The sequence below is a fragment of the Choloepus didactylus genome, chromosome 13 (genome assembly GCF_015220235.1).
Source record: "Choloepus didactylus isolate mChoDid1 chromosome 13, mChoDid1.pri, whole genome shotgun sequence".
NCBI classification, from domain to species: Eukaryota; Metazoa; Chordata; class Mammalia; order Pilosa; family Megalonychidae; genus Choloepus; species Choloepus didactylus.
In genome coordinates this window covers 21,512,180-21,533,737 of record NC_051319.1, presented here as the reverse complement: position 1 = coordinate 21,533,737, position 21,558 = coordinate 21,512,180, and the positions used below count along the sequence as shown (strand labels likewise).

At 33.7% G+C, this 21,558-nt stretch overlaps 1 protein-coding gene across 2 annotated transcripts in view; it reads left to right on the top strand.

Moving 5' to 3' along the window:
* EDIL3 (EGF like repeats and discoidin domains 3) overlaps positions 1-21,558 on the top strand; it is a 469,327-nt gene that overhangs the window by 52,406 nt on the left and 395,363 nt on the right. The gene's annotated exons all lie outside the window — the stretch shown is intronic.

Here is a 21,558-nt window from a genome sequence, read left to right as displayed (position 1 = left end):
AGTGTCTAGGTTAGGGCTTGCTTTTCAGTACAAATAAATAAGATAAAATAAAATAAATAATATGATTGAAATTGGAGGATGAAATAATCCTGGTAAAAAGAGAGGGAAAGAAAGAAAGGAGTTTCCAGTGACAAGAGGGCAGGAATGGGAATAAAGAATAGGTCTGGACAAACAGGGATGAATTAAACATGCAGTGTGGATACAAAGCCCTTGCCAGAGGAAGGGGAGGGGAAACATAACATTTGAAAGTTGTTAATGCATTCACAGAGATAGAATAAACAAGAAATTTCAGACAAAACATTTTGAGTATATGTTTTGAGCTATGCAAGGAGAAAATAGAAACAACATAACAGACCAAGGGTTCTCATCATGGAACCTAAGAGCAGTTAAAAATTTACCATAAATTGTTTAGTGAAATAAATTATTGTTATAGGCAATTAGAAATTATAAGGGAAATGGAGATTTTTAAAATAATATCTTGATTCTGATTAGAGTTGCCTAATTGGTAATAAATGGAATAAGAAAACTGTAAGTTGCACTCTTAGTTTGCTCTCTAATGCACTATTTCTGTTAGTAAGTTGCACAAAAGATCGATCCCTTGCATTGATTGTATATGAGAATGATAAGATGAAAAAAGATAAGAAAAAAAAAAGAACATGAGTAAGGGAAACTGGTACAAGGCACTAACACCTTAAAAGATGCCCAATTTCAGAGGGTGCTGTCCAGGAGGGAAGACACAGGCTAATCAACCTCCCTGAGAACAACATCATCCCTGAGTCCAGGGTTAGGATTTATCTGGAGTCACATTGCTCTGGCGGCTGGGTTAACAGGATACTTCAGATCTAGTGAGGCAGGTAAGACCAGCGTTATGTCTGCATATTTACATATCCCGACTTTTTGCATACTCAATTTCCCACCCTACTCTATCCCTGTTATATTTTCTCCCACTTAGGATGATTTTTGTCATGAATTTAACTTTTAAAATTTATTAATCACTAACCAAGAAGTTCTTCATTTTTTCAACTGATTTGTTGTTCATAAAGTGTCACATCATTTACCTCTACATTTTAAAGACTGAGTTGTTACTGTCCTTGCAAGTGAAGTGATTTTGTATGATAGATAGTTTGTGTATTATAAAATGGTTAGCATTTTTTGTATAAGTATATCCACTAAGTCCAGTTAAGCAGATTCTGTAGGTAAAATGTCCCCAAACTGCCTCCCCCTAAAGTAACTGGAAGTGAGTCATGTTATTATAACGATAAGTGCTGCCTGGATAAGGGCTTATTTTATGCATTAGGAACTGTGCTTAGATATTTGCATGTATCTTCTCATTAATCTTCACAACTTCTCTCCAGGGCAGATCACATTATTATTTACGTTTGTCTGAAGAGGCAGCTGAGACTTAGAGAAGACAAACACTTTTGTTCCCAACCATATAGTAAGTGGGAGAACCACATCAGACTTTTATGACGAACCCAATCTGTTAACCACCATGCTGTACTGGAAAACCAGACTTAAATGATTGAAATGATCACCTGATTTTATGTTAGGCCAGAGGGTGCTTAATGTCTGCAAAGCCCTTGTGTATTGAGGCTCTGGAAGGTGGACTACTTTGTGCTTATGGAGGCAATAGCTGCTGTGCACCAGAAAAACATGTTCTTCAATTTAAATCCATTCCTGTGGGTGTGAACCCATTGCAAGTAGGACCTTTTGCTGAGGTTACTTCAGTTAAGGTTCAGCTCACCTCAGGATGGGTCTAAATCCTATTACTGGAGTCCTTTATAAATAGAGTGAAATTCAGACAGAAAGACCCAGGAAGAAAGAAGCTGAAATCAATAGAACCCAGAAGAGAAGGAAAAGACCAGGAGACGCCACCATGTGCCTTGCCATGTAACAAGCTAAGAACCTAAAATCGCCAGCAGCCAGTCCCAGAACATCACAGTCTCTGGGACGAAAGCATCACCTTGATGACATGTTGATTTGGACTTTTTTCCAGACTCGAACCATGAGAGAATAAATTCCCATTATTTAACCCAACCCATTGCATGGTATTTTCTTGAGCAGCCTAGGAAACTAAAACAGCTGCTAAAGTCCAGGCTTTGATTACAAAGCAGGGTTTTCCCCAAGGAACTCTTTTCCCACAGGGCCTTTCTCAGTCACCGCTTCTTATACTGACTACCTCACAGGAGCAGAAACCTGCTGGTATCTGCAATTAGGAAGGGCCAATTGGGGACACTTCTTTTTAGGAAATTATAGGAACTCTTCTCAATTTTTTATAACTGAGAGAATGATAAGTTAAAATTATACAATGAAGAGTAATGAAAATTACTTTATATTTAATTTTTATTTAATTTATCTCACTTAGAATTATTTTATGCTCTTCTGCTCTGGAGAACAGAGCTGGAAAGGATATGAGTCCTCTGGCCCAAATTCAGTTTAAACTTTTATTGCACTAAAAAGCATGTGAAACAAATGTTCAAGAGTGGCTAGAATATTTAACAGAAATGTTATTTGTTGAAGGAGGTTTTAAATGAAGAGATGGTTTTAGAGAAGCATATAGAAGATGACATTTGAGGTATAAGATACATAAAGAATAATATTCATGGGTTTGAGGGTGGCTAATGAAAATAGCAGGTTGTTATGGTGATGGTGAGACTTTCAGCTAAATGAGTGCAGGAACCAGGATTGTTTCTGCCACTTTGGCCCAACAACATGCCTGGCAATAATATTCACTCAATAAATATCTATTGAATCAGTCAATATATATTTATCTCTGAAAAAGAGGATAGGACATTGAAAGCCAAAGATTCTAAAGACACAATGAAGTAGGGCACATTGGCAACACATTTTGTATGGAGAGGGTTTGACTGAGTTTAAAATGAAGAAGATAGTAGAACTCCCTTTCTTGAACTTTAAGAAAAATCTTTACTTTTTTGTTGTTGCGATATTTGAAGAATAAAATATTTCATTCATCCCGCATGCCTCCTGTGCTGGGGCCTCACTCTTACATGAAGAGATTCAGCATGAAAGAAATTCAGTGTCTACTGTTTTTCTGGGAGGGAAGAAACATAAGATTTAATTATTGTGTTTTCTAATCATGGACCTTACCCCATTTCCCCAAGTGCTGAAAGATTACATCCTTGGTGTCTTTGGTTTCTCTATCTTTCAAAGGCAGCACTTCAGAAATTCTTTCCAAATATGAACCCTGAATATAAGTTACTGATTTTTGTTGATGAAATTTTGATGAAAGAGTTGTTGTCCAATATTATTTTCCTATTGAGAATGTTATAGGAAGAAATATAATATGTGGATATATTTATGTATAATAAGTTACACTTTATTAATTTACTTTATGGCCTTGTGGTTCATTTAATAAATGAGGAATAAATGCTTCCAAGATTAAAAGCAAAAAACAAAAATCATACTTCTAGTATGAGGGCATTTTATGCTCTAAAAAAATCTATAGTCTCCAATTATTTTTTTATTGATACAGGAATTTACCTTTCAATACCAGTGACTCTTCTATTATGTTTGTGCTTTTGATTTTTTTGTTTGTTGCTTGTCAAGAAAACAATAACTAGTCACTTTATTTTTGTGTTTACTTTGTGTCTGTTTCAGTTTCCTAGTATGCTTATTCTAAAATATTTCTCAATGAAATTTAATTTTATACCCATAAAAACCTTTCTTTTTTCTTCCCTAGGAAGCTATGCATTTTCTTTTTATTATCTAATTCACTATACATAAATTTCAGTTTGCATACTCAAGTAATATATTATTTAGTGATAGTCTAATATTTATAATTACTTCATTATGAACTTTTTATTGTTTCTGAATATATATAATAATTTACCTTCAAAAATCCCCATATAAATAGTACTTAGTGGTCTGAATAAACAATATATTTGTTTCATGCTTCCTTTATAAACAGATGAGGCTTTAAGAGTACTATACATGTTACCTCTTAATATATCTATCCAACTATATTATTAACTTGTTACTATAAAACGAACCAAATAAAATATGTGCTTGTGAGTATAATTGTTATTTGAGAACTGGCTTAATTTTCATTCAAGTAACTTTTAGTCTTAATTTTCTCTATGTAAAACTGTTGTGAGCTGCTCTCAACCCTGATTTCAAATAGCAAATTAAGTTAATTTTCAAGTGGAGACAAATTATGGAGTTTAAACAAGTAAAGGCTTAGTTGTTAAGTACTTTACTTCTTTTAACTGCAGCTTTTGATGATTAGCTGTATTGTTAGCAACTTGAATACAGGAAATGAACTATAATTTATTCATTCACAACCAAAAGTAAGGAGAGGCATCAAACTTCCCAGTCATACAAAGATCAGCAGGAATTTACACCTGGGCTTTGGTATTGTTTTTTTAAACCACATTCATGTGTACAATTCAATGTGTTAATTACATTCATAATGCTGTCTTACCATCACCACCGTTCATTACCATAACATTTCCATTCCCCAAAACAAACTTTGAAACAGTTAATCATTATTGCCCCTTTCCCTACCTCCACCCTGGCCCTGGTACTCTGCATTCTACTTTCTGACACTATGAATTTGCATATTCTAGTTATATTAGTGAGAACATACAGTATTTGTTATTTTGTGTCTGGCTTATTTCACGCAACATGATGTCTTCAGCGTTCAACCATGTTGTTACATGTATCAGAACTTCCTTTTTATGGCTGTGTAGTATTCCATTGTATGTTTATACCACATTTTGTTTATCCATTCATCTGTTGATGGACACTTGGGTTGCTTCCACCTTTTAGCAATTGTGAATAATGCTGCTGTGAACATCAGTGTGCAAATATCTGTTGAGTCCCTGCTTTCTGTTCTTTTGAGTATATACCTTGAAGTGGGATTGCCTGGCTATATGGTAATTCTATACTTAACTTTCTAAGGAGCTGCTATATGATTTTCCATTGCAGCTGCATCGTTTGACATTCCCACCAAAAACGAACAAGTATTGCTTCATCTCCACCTCCTCTCCAACACTTCTTATTTTCTGATTTTTAAAAAAATAATAGCCATTCTAGTGGGTGTTAAGTGGTATCTCAATGTGGTAATTCTGTCTTCATTTTTTGAGTATTGTTTTTTGTTTTTGTTTTTGTTTTGCTTTTTGCTTTTCATAGATTCTGTTTTCTTAATGTCCATGCTCTTTGTTTTCTCCACTTAATTTTCATTCATATATATGTCTATGTCTGTCTATTCATCTATCATCTATCTATGAAATATCCATGAGATAACCCAATTATCTCTAATCTCAATGCAGTAAAAAAGAAGTAGGCTGTCAGGCTTTGCTCCCATTCTGTGATATATTGCTGAAATTTTCAAGGTGAACTTCACATAGGAAGCTCTTTGTGTCTTTCACAGCTTTTGGGGAAACAGTGGGGTTATCTTTTGAAGGTGTGTCTCTGCCATCAATTTTTGAGCGAATCAATGATAACCACTCATAATGCTAATAGAACACTTGCCCTGAACCCTCCTTTTGCAGGACCTTATGTCTTTGCCAGTTGAAATCCTGGCATATCTTCTATGCATGAAAGGACAGGGATCTTGTTAAGTCCAGGAAGGACAACAGTTGCTTGATCTCATGAAATATCTTGCATTTAAAGTCATGGTTCTATAATCAGAACTTTCTCTTGAAGTCTTTGAAGTGGCTTTCATCTGAGTTAGGAAGTCATCCATTATAGTACACAGTTTACTTTATTTTCCTAGAATGAGTTTGGTTCTAGATTTCTTCTTTTATTAGTCAGATAATATTCCTCCACAGATTGGATGGAGAGATTTTCAGTGAGTTTTCTAATGATGAATGTATCCCTCATTCATAACATGTTTACCAACTTGTCCCTAACTGTAGCAGAGAGTAACTCAATAATTCTTTGAGCTCATATAAGTTGTTTACTTTTTTCCCATCAAGTATTTATCAAGATCCCATTGTATTCCAGTCCTGAATATGTGTGGGAGAAGTTAGAAAGAATATAAATGAATAGCCCTAGTCCCCAAGTAGATCCTACTGTTGAAGGAAAAATAAAATACAGAGAAAAATTTATTTAACTGCTTTTAAAGAAATCCTCTGAAGATAAATATCTGTGAGGAAACAAAATGAAATAAAACAACATAGAAGTTGCTGTAAGGGATGGAATGCCAACCCCTTCCTGACCCATTTTTCTTTGGCTTACAGTATTCTAGGAGCATAAAACCAATTGTGCTCTTTATTGCTTTTAGCTGAAGGTGTCTCTGTCACCCAGGGGGGTAAGCTGCACCAAAGGCATGTGTGCAGCCCTGCAGGAAACTTCTTAGTGGCCCTGTCTACTTAAAAGACACGTAGAACTGAGAGGCTGCATTACAAATAAAATAGAAAGGACCAAGGAATTTTTTTCTGATAAATTATCTCTATATTGTAACTGTTGACAACATTTTTTATGTCTGTACTTTCATCTAGATAATGTTTTTATTGACCCTACTTATTAAAGATTAAGGAATACAGCTGAGTATAAGGAAGCATTCTTTTAATAAGGATGGTATTTTAAAAATTTGTCCTTTTCACTTTGTCCTGCTTGGAATGGACATGACTCTATAAAATATGAATCTTTATTTTTAAAATAAGAGGTAGGGTATAAGTTTGAGAGTTATAATTGTATTACTTCTGCCATAATAAGTGCATGAACTGAAAACTTAATTCCATTTGCATTTTTTAGGAAGACTTCTTTGACTTTATGGAGAAGAAAATGTGTACACATAGGACAATATAGAGCATACTAGATAAAACATTGACTTTAACCTTCCCGAGACTTTCTTGTTTATTTTAGTACATGAACATATATACAATGAGTTGTAGCTCTCAGGAAATGTTTTTGTCTATTCAGGGTAGTGTTCACTACAGACTAACTTTATCTACCTATTTGTCTTACTCTTGCTTGTTTATTGCCATCAGAATGAAAGCAGAATGTACTTTTTTACATTTTTGAGCTCCAAGCATTATAGACCAGTTTCAGAACTCTTAGAAGTTGCTAAACCTTTTCTGTGCCCAGAGTGGAAAAAGCAACTAGTTACTTCAGGAAAAAAAAAAACTGGTAGCAGTCCCAGAATCACAGTCTTTCTTACTATGTATGTGGGAGAAGTTAGAACTTCTCCCACACACTAACTCATTTATATGTCACTCACATTTGGGATTCACTATTTATTTGAAGTTTAATATTAGACTTAATAGCCATTTATAATATTGTGCTCATGGAAAATTATGTGCTTACTTTCTAATGAATAATTTTAGATATTTTAAATATTTAGATAATTCGATTTTTGGATATTTTAATTAGATATTTGAAAATCAATCCAATGAATTTGGAACTCTGAAATAGAATTGCTTCTACAAATCTGAAAATACCCTGTATGATAGCCTGTATAACCTTAGGCTTGTCACCTCATAATTCTAAGCCTTTTTTTTTCTTTTGTGTGAAGGGGCTGCTACTACCTCTTCTCATTCAGCACTACAGTTGTGAATAGTATATGTGAGATGCTTTGAAAAATGTTAATTGTTAGGAGTTTGTCTCTCCTAGCATTTTAAAAATTATTTTGCCATTATTATTATAATGGTGGTAAGTGGCGATTATTGGAAGGTATTGCCTAAGAATTCATGCAGTAAAATAAAGAAGCAAAATAATACCAATAATAATTTATTAAGTATTAATTGTATCTTGAGGCAGCAACAGAACATCTAACACAGAGATAGAGCCTAGCAGTTTACATAAAAGGTGGTATAATCAGTATGCTAATATCCAAGAAAATTACATAAATTAATAATGTGATACAGTGTTATAGATTGTAGTCAGATGAGTTCTGCAACTCTGAGAAGCCTTCATTGTAGGCACTGTATAAAAGCTTAGTAAGACATCTAAAGGGCAATGTCTTTACATTTATAAATCAGGAAATAGAGTTTTAGAGGAAAACATCAGCACAACATACAATGGACATTGCCCAACGTTGACTTCACATTGCCTCACTTTGCCTTTCTTCCTTATGCTATGGGATTTTGATGACATTCAGCTAGTGAATATGGTTGTTAGGTTTTTCAACAAAGCAGTTGCAGTGGAAGAGGAAAGAAAATAATTTTTCCTTTTTATGCTTTTTTTCCTGTTTAGTTATTGAGAAAAAAAAGAAGAAAAACTGAATAGCAATTGTCCTGTTCTGAAAGCAGATATACTCTTGAGTTTATTATAAGAAAGAAATGTACAGAATAGGAGTACTTAGCATAAAATCATTTAGTATGCAGATAATGAGGTTTCATAACTAGTGAAAGGCTGCTTTTCAGCTTTGGGACGACTGAGGGTTCTGTGGAAAGAACTGTAGTTCTTTCAGAAAGTGATCTCTTTCACAAGGGTCACACAGACAGCACAGTTGAGAGTTCCCTGAGGAAAATTTCAAGTATTTGTAAGAAACTTTACAAGCATCGGCCTCTTCTCCTTTCGCCAGATGAAATAATCTTACAGATGCAGTAAGAGGTAATATGAAGCACCGACAGTTACTTAAATTTTACTTCATTCAGGATACTGCACTTGTTTTACTGATGGCATGATATGAGGCATTTTACCTCAGCAAAATCCTGGTGTTCTTTGAACTGAAGAAATTTGCCATTTTCTGCACTGAAGCAGAGACAGAGTAAGGAGATAGAACTTTGTATTTCTGTAGAGTGATTTACAATACACATGAGGAGACTCTAAGCATATAGGAATCATCTATCCATTTCAGAAATATTTGATTCAAGTTTCAGATATCAAAAGTCACCTAAAGCATTTGTTGCTAGATGAATTACACCACTCAGTGTGGAAATGTAAAGGTTTTTTCACTTGAGGATATTAAGCTCATTCTTTTATGGTAATAACCATATCTTTGTAGAGAAAGTAGAATAGTTATGGGGTGTGTGTGAGGGTGGGGAGAGTTGGGTGGTAATGGTGGGCAGGATTTTCTGTATGGCCAGTATCACCATGTTATAAATGTTCGCCAAGTATTATATCCTTGAATAGAGTTCATCTCAAGACACGGCTTTAAAAACAAGTTCTATGTATAGAATTTCTAGTCCAATAGAAAAGGATTACTGAGAAAGTCTGAAATGTTTAAGTTGCACATGAGCACATGACATAGTTCTACAGTTATGTTTCAGCAGATTTTCCATGTACCCTGTCCTTTTTTTTTTATCCCATTTTTTGGCTCTCTTCTCACTCTAAAGCAAAAGGAAATATTGCTTATAAAGAACATTAATAAATGTTATTGAAGTGGTAAACTTCATCCTGGAAAGAAATTCTGCTTGAGAAAGGTCCACTTGTTTATTTAATGAGTAGCTACAGACTACTTCCCGTGTGCTAGGAGGACCTCCACACTCTACCCCATTTGATAGTGAGGTTGGTAACTGCTGTGCTCTCAATGGACGACCTAGAAAGAAACCCAGCTTTCTCGATCTTGGGAGTGAGTGGAAAGAGATAAAATAATTTTTAGAAACTGTGTGTCCATGAGAATTCCTAATCATACTCCTTCTTCAGGAGGAATTGTGACCACCATTCACACTAATTGCATGGCTTTAAAATCTCCAAACCTTAGATGTAACATTAAATGGTCTTGAGAAGTTGGTGTCCCGTGGTGTGACTGAAGCAAATGTAAAACCTCTTTGTAGGAAAAAAATGAAATGCACGATTGTAAGTGTTCTTGAAGAGAAAAGCTCCAAAGAATATCAATTCAGAGACAGGCAAACAAAAGACATTAATATAGGGAGAAATAAGCCACTATGAAATAAGTTTAAAAAATGCCAAATCAAGTTTGTAAAGACTGTACATAATAGTTTCATATAAAATATAAAATAAGTATCTTCAATCTCTTTAAACAAAAAGAGATGTTGAAAAGTATGACAAAAATTGACCAGTTAAATATTAAACAGAACTAAAATGAACTTCCAGAAATGAAGGATATAATACTTAAATATAAAAAAATGGATCCATTTAAAGTGAAAAGTTGAAAAATAGACAATTAAAAAAGTGGTTAAGGGAACAGGATGATTTGTCTAAAGAAATTACCTGGATTGCATCACAGAGGTGAAAATGTTAAAAGAGAAGATAAGGAGAATGAAAGATAAATAAGTTGTAAAATAATATAAAATAATGGCTAATTGGACTTTTAGAAGGAGAGAATATGGGAAATGGTAGAGAAACAATATTCAAAGCAACAGTAACTGGATTTATTTCTAGAAATAATGAAAGATTTGGCAAACTCAAGGAAACAACAGCAGAATATATACAGAGGTATCCACATTTAGATATTGTATAGCTAAACTACAGAATGCTAGAGACAGAGATCTTACAGGTAGCCGGAGAGAAAATACACATGACCAACAAGCAATAAAGATTAGACTGACACCTAACTTTTTAATACCAATGTTGGAAGACAGAAGACATTGAACCATATTTTCCAAGATCTAAGAATATTTACCACCTAGTTTTTTTATCCTGTAAAATTACTCTTCAAGAGTCAAGCAAAATAAAGATATTTTAGAAAAACAAAAACAGAGAATTCTGCACCAACAGATAAACACTAGAGGAACTTCTAAATTATGTAGTTCTAGAAGAAAGGAAATAATCCTGGAAGGTAAGTTTGCAAAAGAATGAGAAAATAAAAAGGTAAACATAGAACAGTCTAATAAAATGCTGGTGGCATAAAATCATAACAGAAATTGACAATTTTATTTTTTTCAGGTTAGAAAAATCAAGCTAGTACTAAATCCCTGAACACAAATTGCACTTAATACTGTGGTGGCTGACAGAGTTAATGATTTAAAGATCTTTATATTATTCTGGAAAAGGATAAAGATATTGATATACCTAATACATTGAGTAAATTATGGAAGCTCAAATTTATGGTCTAACAACTAAAAGTAAAGAAATAGAAACATATATCCAAAACGGGGCAGTGGATGGAATAAGGAGGGAAAAATAATCTTGGTCTAACAAAAGAAATTAAAAGGGGAAAAAAAAGAATATATTTTCCACTTAAAGTAGGACAAATAAGAAGAAAGAGTCCAAACAGTGTCAGTAATCTCAGTCAATATGAATGAACTCTGTAGTACAAAGACAAAGATTGTAAAATGGGATAATAAAACAAAATATTTAAAGGAGAAGCACCCAAAATATAAGGATACAGAAATGTTGAAAGAAAAGAAGGGAAAAATACAGTAGACAAAGAGCAAAATGAAGCAATTTCTTATTAGACAAAATAGACCTAAGGAAATAAGCATAACTAGATATTAAGAGGGTTATTAAATACTGATAGAATGTTTAAATTCTTTGTAACATGTAAGATCTAAACTGTCAACTAATAATAATTTTAAGATACACCAAGGCAAAATTAAACAAGGATAAGTTGACAAATCAACTCTTGAGGCAGATTTTAACCCTTGTTTTCCAGTAATTGATATATTATTCAGGCAAACAATTAGTTAAGTATAGGGACAATATAAGTAAATAGGAACAATATAAACTTAATCTAAAGGTTACTTACAACCATTGTAGTCAGCATATGGAGAATATGTATTACTTTTAAGGATACAACAAGATAACCACACTTGTCCACATTCTAGGTTATAAAATAAGTCTCAACATATTTCAGAGAATCAGCATTATGAGATTATATTTTTGGAACATAGCAACAACTTTAGCTAAAAATCTATGATAGATAACAAGGAATCTCATTATGCTTGGAAAAATATAAAACAATACATTTCTAAAAGCCCGTGAGTCCATATTGTATGTCAGGGCATGTGGGAAGGTGTGCATGTCAGCACTTACTCTATGTTTGTGTGTATTTCTTTATTTGAAGACATGCAACACTTGGAAAATACTCAGTGTTTATCTCTAGGTATATAGATACATGTCCATGTATATGTTTCCTTTTGTTTGCAACTATTAAAGCAAAGAAACAAACTCAGAGTAGTTCTTTTGGATATAAATTCCAAGCCACCCATGGTTTTTTAGTATGTTCTGTACATAGTCACCAGAGAACACCAGTGTCAGCTATCTGTATTTGCCTATTAGCTGTGATGATTTAAATTATCAAGTCAGCATGTGCTATCCCCTGCAAGAAAAATATCATAGGATGAGCAAGTGATTCTAGGAGAAGGAAAAGCCTTTTTTTTTTTTTTTTTTTAAACTACATGGGCAATACAGGTCTCTATGAGAAGCAGGGAGTTTATTTTGGGGACATCAGTCACTTTGAGGGGTGCCATGTACAGTGATATGCATAATCACAATACTGTTGGGTGGCATTTTCAATAGACACTACTAAAACATAGAAAGCTTCAGGCTATCTGCTGCTGGCAACAACTGTTTAACGGTCAGTTAAATCTGTGATAATGGTTAGACATGGCTGAGTTTATAAAATTGTTAAATATTTTTAGAAAAAACTTGTGAATGAAAATGAATCCAAGTGTTTCATGTGAAGATGTTGAGCCATTTCTGTCATGCATTCCTGTCTCATGGCAGAACATTTTGAAGATTAAAAAATGAAGTCATCAAAATGCTTAAAAAAAGCTGATGAATCAAAGAAGTAATGCAGAAATTACATAAAATGTTTTCAAAGAGTAATAGTGAAAATACTATACAACCATCTGGGGGATGCATGTAAAACAACAATTAGAGGGAAATATATAGCATTTAGAGTAAATATTAAGAAAGAATAAAACTGAAAATTATCTAAGCATTTTACTTAAGTTAGACTAAAAAAATATATATATCCAAGCAGAGTAGAAGTCAGGAATAATAAGAAAAGAACAAAAATTAATAAAATAAAAACCAAAAATGTAAAGAGGAACAAATGGCTGATAGTTGGTTCTTTGAAATTTCTAAGAAAAGATGTTAAAACCTCTTTCAAGATTCATCAAAATCAAAGAGGGAGGGCCCTAATAAACATTATTAGGAGGAAAAGGTTGGGCATAACTTCAGAAAGTACAGAGAATAAAAATAAAATGAACAAATTCTTAGAAAAATACAATTGCCGAAATCCATTGAGGAAGAAATAGAAAATTTGAATAGTATTCAAACTGTTACAAAGAATTAGAGGGAAATGTATAGCTTGTAGAGGAATCATCCTAAAAGAGAAAATGTTTGATCTTATTTTATGAAGCTGGTGTAAGTGTTGATAATTCTATTAGTGAGGGTTCTCAAGAGAAACAGAACTGACAGGAGATATCAGTAAAATTATGAGATTTTTTATAAGAATTGTCTCATGTGACTGTACAGATAAGCAAGTTAAAACTCCATAGGGCATGCCATAAGCTAGGAACTCCAATGAAGGTTTTTGATCTGTACTTCAGGAGAAGCTGGCTGGCTGAAGTAGACCTGGAAATTCTCTCTTATGACTGCTGAAATCATCGCTTGTCCTTTTAAAGCATTTAACTAATTGGATAAGACATTCCTCATTGTTGAAGGCATCTACTCAGGTGAATGTAGATACAGTCAGTGATAGATGCAGTCAACTTACTGATGATTTAAGTCCATGAAATGTCCTCACAGTAACAATCAAGCCAGTGCCTGCTTGATCAAACAACTGGATACCAACACCTGGCCAAGTTGACACATGAACTTAAACTTAACCCTCACCTTACCCAAACCTGAAAAGAACAGTTGGAGAAAAAGAAATTACACACTAGTATCACTCATTAAAAAAAAAAAAATCAAGACTCCTCAACAATATTTAACAAGTTAAAGTAATGTTGGAAAAACAACATAACCAAAGTCAGTTTATTCCATGAATACAATCTGGTTCAAATTTTCTAAATCAATTCCCTGTGTTAACATGTTAAAAAGACAGATAAAAACATCAAAGTAGTTGTAGAAAATAATTTAATGACATTGAATAACCATTCATGACAAAAATTCTTAGCAAACTAGGTATAAAAAGGAATTACCTTAATTTCATTAGAGTTCTCTACCACAAACCTTCAGCAAAATTCTTACTTATAAAAAATAGTGCAATTGCATGGTTTTTTTTTTGTTTGTTTGTTTGTTTTCCTTTTGGCATCCCTGTGTGGAAGAAACTTAGGTAGAAGTTCTTTCTTTTCTTTTCTTTTTCTCCTATGTTTGTTATAAGATGGCTAAGAATCAGAACAGTTGTAGCAGTCTGAGGCTTAGGTTGCTTTTCCTGCTTGTGTTATCAGTAGGGAGGAACGGATCTGCTCAGAGGCAATCAGTATTGCATAGGGCAGTAAAATGATATTGTAGTACGAGAATTCGAGTATCTCGTTTGTGATTCAGCCTTGAATTAGCTATGAGATCTTCATTAAGCTAAGTTTCCGTATCTGATCAAGGAGGCTTCCAGTCAGGTAGCATTTAACATCCCTTTCCCTGGGTGGAGCAACCAGCCATACTTCTCAAACCACAGTAATTATATAGATTCCCAGGGTTCTCATTAATATGAAGGTACAGATTATTGGGGTATGGGGTGGAGTCTCAGGTTCTGGCTTTCTAACAAGCTTTCTTTAATGCCAATGCTTCTGATCAACATATTTTTAAGTAGCACATTCTAAATAGTAAAATATGTTAAAACTATTCTTAGAATAGTTTATTTAATCAGTACATGTTATTTATTGAACTTAAAAAGAGATTCAACTTCTGGTCAAACAAAATGGTGGTATATGCCAATCCAGGGTTTCATTCCCCCATATAATCTTTAAACATGTAGCAAAAACTGGCAGATCCATCTTCCTCAAAACTCTGGAAAATAGTTAAAGGGCTGTAGTATCTGGGCAGTGCTACACCAAGAAAACTCAGGTTTAAAAGCCATAGGAGAAGTGTGTGGCTCTGTTGCTGACCTCTCTCCCTTCACCTCCCCAGTTGTTGTGGAGCCAACTTGTGTTCCTACTGTGGGTCCCTGGTCCTGTTCCAGAGGGTGTAGAGTAACCCCTATGTGCTATTGGGGTGCCTGTATGTTGGTACCACTCTATCGGCTGGCAACATAAAGACTGAATCAGGAAACTCATCTCAGTTTCACCCTCCCAGTACTTGTATTGCAGGCAGAAGCAGCTTGCAGACAGCTAAAGCAGTGTAAGAAACGGTTAAGTAAGAGGATCTTCTGGCAAAGAATGACAGGCTTTAAGAAATGCAATAAAGCACAGGAGAAGAAGGAAAAGTCTATTACATAGGGAAAAGGGAGGACACTCAGATTCCTGTAAATGAGGAATTCCTGAGGCCATGAGTGAAGACAAGCCCAGGACGAGACACAGGCTCAGAGAATAGGGAGAGGATTCTGCACTTAACTTTCACCCTGAGATGATCTTTTTGATAGGTGGGCTAAACTTTGAAGGTAATCACCAGCCACCTCAAAGCCAATTTGCAAAGAGTGTGAAAGATGCTATTTGTATTTATTTGTTTTGTCAATTCTTGACACTTATGGAAATCTCAGTCATATCACCAGATTGATAAAAATTTAAAGAACAGGCAGCTCAGGGATTAAATCCCAGAGTTTACATGTTAAAATGTACAGTGTTCAACAACACGTTAAAAGACAAAGAATAGGAAATGATGATCCATGCAAATGAACAAGATAAAAATTCAAAAACCATCAATAAAGAAGACTAGACTTTAGACATGCCTGACAAAGTCTTTTTAGAAAATGACCTTCAGTATGCTCAAGGAGATAAAGGAAAGCATGAAGAAAGAACCAAAGGATATCAGGAAAATGATGAATGAACAATATGAGAATCTCAATAAAGAGCTAGAAATATTTAAAATGAACCAAAAAGAAATACAGGGTTTGAAGAACACAGTAACTGAAATGAAAAATTCCCTAGAGAGTTTCAACAGCAGAAGAAAGACTCAAGGAACTTAAGGTGAGACAATAGAAAGTGTTGAGGCCGAGTAACAGAAGGAAAAAAGAATGAAAAAAAAATAATCAAAAACTGAATGGAGCCTAAGACGGCTGTGGAACACCATCAAGCATACCAGTATATGCACTGTGGAAGCCCCAGAAGGATTAGAAAGAGAGAAAGGGGCAGAAGGAATATTCAAAGAAATAATGACAGAACTTCCCAAATTGAATGACATGATGTACACATTCAAAAAGACTTTTGAACCCCAAATATGATAAGCTTGACACTAACCATGCCCAGACACCTATTAGTAAAATTGTCAAATAAGGAGGACAGGGAAAGAATTCTGAAAGCTGCAAAGAAAAGCAACATAACAGGGAACCGCAATAAGATTAAGTGCTGATTTCTCATCAGAAACCATGCAGGCAAGAACAGTGGGAAAAAATATTGAAAGTGCTGAAAGAAAATAATTGCCTTCCAAGAATTTTATATCCTGTGAGTCCTCCTTTCAAAAATGATGGAGAGATTAAGACATTCCAAGGTAAACAGAAGCTGACGGTCAATGTCACCACTAGATCTGGTCCACAAAGAATGCTAAGGAAAGTCCTTCAGACTGAAGGAAAGGATATTAGTAGATTATTTAAAGAAATAAAGACCTCCTGTAAGAGTAACCATTTGGTAATTATAAGTGCCAGTTCTATTGTATTGTATTTTTAGTTTGTAACTCCACTTTTTACTTCTTACAGGTTCTAAAATGCAAAAGCATAAAAATAACAATAAATCTATGGTTTTGAGCATATAATATATAATGATGTAATTTGTAACAAGTACAACAAAATGGGGGGGCAGAGGGATATAGGAGCAGTGTATGTGTGCTATTGAAATTAAATTGGTGTCAAATAAAATGTGATTGTTATGGATTTAGTATGTTAAAAGTAAGCTCCATGGTAACCACAAAGAAAATATATGAATAATGTATATATAGAGAAATGATAAGGGGCTCAAAATGGTAGAATACAAAAAATCAAATAAATATGAAAGTAGGCATTACTGCAAGAATTGAGGGACATAAAAGGTATAAGACTCACAAAGACAAATTAGCAAAATGGCCGAAGAAAGTTATGTATTATCATTAGTTACTTTAAATTGAAATGGATTAAATGCTCCAGTCAAAAGATAGAGATTGACTGAATGCATAAAAAAAGCACCCAACTATATGCTATTAATACAAGACTCACCTTAAATTCAGACACAAGTAATTGAAAGTGCAAGTATTAAAAAAAAAAAATAAGCCTTGTAAATAGTAACCAAAAGAGAGCCAATTTAGCTCTACTAATGTCAGCTAAAATAGATTTTAAGTCAAAAACAGTATAAGGGACAAAATTGGTCATCATGTATTGATAAAGGGGTTAACACAACAAGAAGATGTAACAATTATAAATATGTATGGATCTAAGGGCAGAGCCCCAAAAATACACGAAGCAAATATTGACAGATCTAAAGGGAGAAATAGGCAGTTCTACATTAATAGTAGGAAAGGTCAATATACCATTTTCAATAATGGATAGAACTTCTAGATGGAAGATCACTAAGGGAATGGAAGACAAAAATGATGGTATAAACCAACAGTCCTAACAGACATTTATAGAACAGTTCACCAAACAGCAGCAGGATACATATTCTTCTCCAGTTCATATGGTTCATTCTCCAGGATAAATCATATGTTAGTTCAGAGAACAAGTGTCAATAAATAAAAAATTTTGAAATCATACAAAGGAATGGTGCTAGAAATCAATAACAGAGGAAGAATTAGAAAATTCACAAATATATGTAAATTAAACAACACACTCTTAAATAACCCTTGGGTCAAAGAGAAATTACCAAGGAAATTAGGAGATATCTTAGGGTGAATTAAAACAAAAACATGACATATGAAAATTATGGGATTCAGCAAAGATAATGCTGAGAGGGAAATGTATAACTCTAAATGCTTGCATTAAAAAATAAGGAAGATCTCAGATTAGAGATCTAACCTCACAACCAAAGATCTAGAAAAAGAAGGTCAAAGTAATCCAAAGGCAGGAAGAATGAAAGAAATAACAAATATTAAAGCAGATATAAATGAAATAGAGAATTTCCAAAAACAACAAGAGAACCAACAAAATCAAAAGTTGGTTATTTGAAAAGATCAATAAAATAAAGTAGCTTTAACTAGACTGACAAAGAAAAAAAGAGAGAGGACATAAATAACTAAAATCAGATATGGTAGAGGGATTTACTACCAGTCCCACATGTTTTAGTTTCCAGATAAGACAATTCCATACAGACTATTGGCTTAAACAATGGGAATTTATTGGTTCATGTTTTTGAGACAAGAAGTCCAAAGCTGAGGCATCTCCCCAAACCTGTGGAATTCCAGGACTGGCTGCCAGAGATCCTTAGACCTTGGCTTCTCTATCACATGGCACTGCACATGGTGATGTCTTCTTTTTCTTTCAGGTTCAGTTGAATTCCATCTTTTGACTGCTTCCTGTGGCTTCACTTTGCTTTCAATTTCTTTTGCTTAAAAGGACTTCAGCCATACTGGGTTAAGGCCCACCCTCATTCAGTTTGGCCACACCTTAACTAATAACATCTTCAAAGGCCCTGTTCACAAATATGTTCACACCCACAGGACCAGTAGTTAGAATCTGAAAATGCCTTTTGTGGGGGACATGATTCGATCCCCAACATCACAGAAATAAAAAGGTTTATAAAAGGATATCATGAAAAGCTGTACACTAACAAATCAGAGAATCTAAATGAAATGGAAAAATTCCTAGAAACACACAAACTTCCTACACTGACTCAAGAAGAAATAGAAGATCTCAAGAGACCAATAAGAAGGAAAGAGATTGAGTCAGTAATTAAAACCTCCAAAATAAGAGAAACTCAGAATAAGATGGATTTATTGGTTAATTTTACCAATCATTTCAAGAAGAATTAATACCAATCCTGCTCAGATTCTTCCAAAATATTGAAGAGGTGGGAGTAGTTCCTATCTCATTCTATGAGGCCAAGATCATCCTAACACCAAAGTCCGATAAATAAACCACAACAAAAGAAAATTACAGACCAATATTCTTTATGAACATAGTTGTAAAACCCCTCAACAAAATACTAGAAAATCAAAACCAGCAGTACATTAAAAGAATTATAAACCACAATCAAATGAGATTTATCCCAGATATACAAGGGCAGTTCAACACAAGAAAATCAGTTAAGGTAATAAACCAAATGAATAAAGCATAGGGGGAAAAAAACAAAACAAAACATGGTCATCTCGATACGGAAAAGGCATTTGACAAAATAGAAATACCTGTATGACATGGCAATCCCAGTTCTCGGTATATACACAGAAGAATTGAAATCAGGGACTTGAATAGATATTTGCACATTGATGTTCATAGCAGCATTATTCACAATTGCCCAACGATGGAAGCAACCTAAGTGTCCATCAACAGATGAATGAATAAACAAAATGTTGTATATATACATATAAAATAGAATATTATTCAGATGTAAAAAGTAATGAAGTTCTGATACATGAGGCAACATGGATGAACTTTGAAGATATTGTGTTGAATGAAATAAGCCAGACGCAAAAAGACAAATATTGTGTGATCTCAATCATATGAACTAATTATAATATGCAAATACTTAGAGTCAGAAACTAGAATACCGGTAACCAGAGCCCAGGGTCAGGTGGGTAACGGGGAGTTAATTTTTAATTGATATGGGGTTTCTGTTTGGGGTTTTGATGGAAAAGATTTGATAATGGATGGTGGTAATGGTAAAACAATATTGTAAATGTAATTAAAACCACTGAATTGTACATTTGAAAGTGGTTAAAATGGGATATTATCTGTTGTCTACACATTACCAGGACAAAAGCAAAACAAACAAATCCCATAGAACTGTACAACACAAAGAGTGAACCCTAATATAAGCTATGGACTATGGTTAATATAATTTTAACAGTATCACTTCATCAGTTCTAACAATGGTACCATACTAATGCAAAGTGTTAATACTAGGGACAACTGTGTGTTTAAGAGGGATTTATGGGAACTCTGTATATTCTTCATTAGCTTTCTGCAAATTGTCACCTTCTCTAATTTAAATAAATAGAGTCAATATATAAAACATCAGTTGCAAGCAAGTTTTCCAGAAGCATTAGTTAAGTTAAACTACTTTAATTAGCTCTTTGGTATAGTTCATCTCACAGATACACTGAAATCAGTGAAATGTTCTCTAGGTTTTGTGTGTATGTGTTTTTTAATTCTAACATGAAGCATGAAAAGCGATGTCATGGTATTTTGAAAACAAGTAAATGAAAAATTCTGGACTTAGTGGCTCTACAACTGATTGATTCTGGTTTATGTTATCTAAATCTCAGTTTCTTCATCTGAAATTTCAGAGGTGAATGAACTGTGTAATTTTGCTAGCTTGCTCCAGCTCTAAGCTGATATGATTATAGAAATTTCATAAATCTGTGAGTTTTGAGGTAGCTCACTTAGGAATCTTCAAGTCACACATAAGCTAGGCAGCAAAGTACAGAGTTGAGTTTAGGCAATTATCTCATTTAGGAGTATACTAAATATTTTCAGTTGAATCATCATTATTGGATACCTTAGAACAGTAACTTCATTAGAAAGAGATCAGTTCACTTTTAATCTTTGCAGTCATAGCTATAAATTCTGTTAAATCAGAATGTGAAGAAAATAAAAAACTTCAATAGGAAAATAACGTATTTAGTAATATCACATCACACTGAATTATCCTGTTTCTAAAACTACCATAAAATAATAAAATCCCATAGATACTTATACCTTAAATCAAGTTGTTTTAACTAGTTGAAATAATGGGGATAACATTATTATTTTCTTGACATTTCTTTTTTCTTGAAGTTTATTCATTTAAATATTTTAAAGCATACATACTTATTAAATTAGAAGTGGATTTTGAAGTTTACTGTCTTGAAGAATTTGCAAAAATACATAATCTATACTGTTTTATTTGGAAGTATATAATATTATTTCATGCATCTTAAATATTTCACATTATAAAACAGAGGAGCTATACTGGAAAAGATTAAATGATAACAGTTTATCTTCAGAATTCTTTGGAAAGAAGATGGATGTTCTTTCCTCCAATGGTAAATTCGTCTAATAATTTTAGCATGGTAAAATTTATGAAATTTAAGTAACATTTTAACTTATATTTCTAAATATCTGTATTAATATGATTCTCCATAACCTAAAGTAGACTTTTCTTTCCATTCATTTATAAAATGAAAGTCAAATGCTAAATTAAAAAGAGAAAGAAATAAAGTAAATTGAGCATGAAGATAAAGCAGACGTTTCTGACACTGAAAAGACCTAACAGAGTGAATCAAAGTTATGATGGAAGAGATTTGTCATTGGGATCACTTATTGCAGTTCCTACCCCCTTCTCCATGACCTGTGCATCTCAGAACTTCATATTCTAATGTGAACTCCTTTCTGTTTCCCACTGTGGCCTTCCATTTCTTTCTCAACCTCCTGTCCTCACTAAATATTACCTGCCTTATGTTCTCTTTATTTTTAATATATGGATCTTTTTTAAGTATCTGTAATTTGGCTAAAAATTTGGAAGAGCCTTAGAAGGTTTAAAA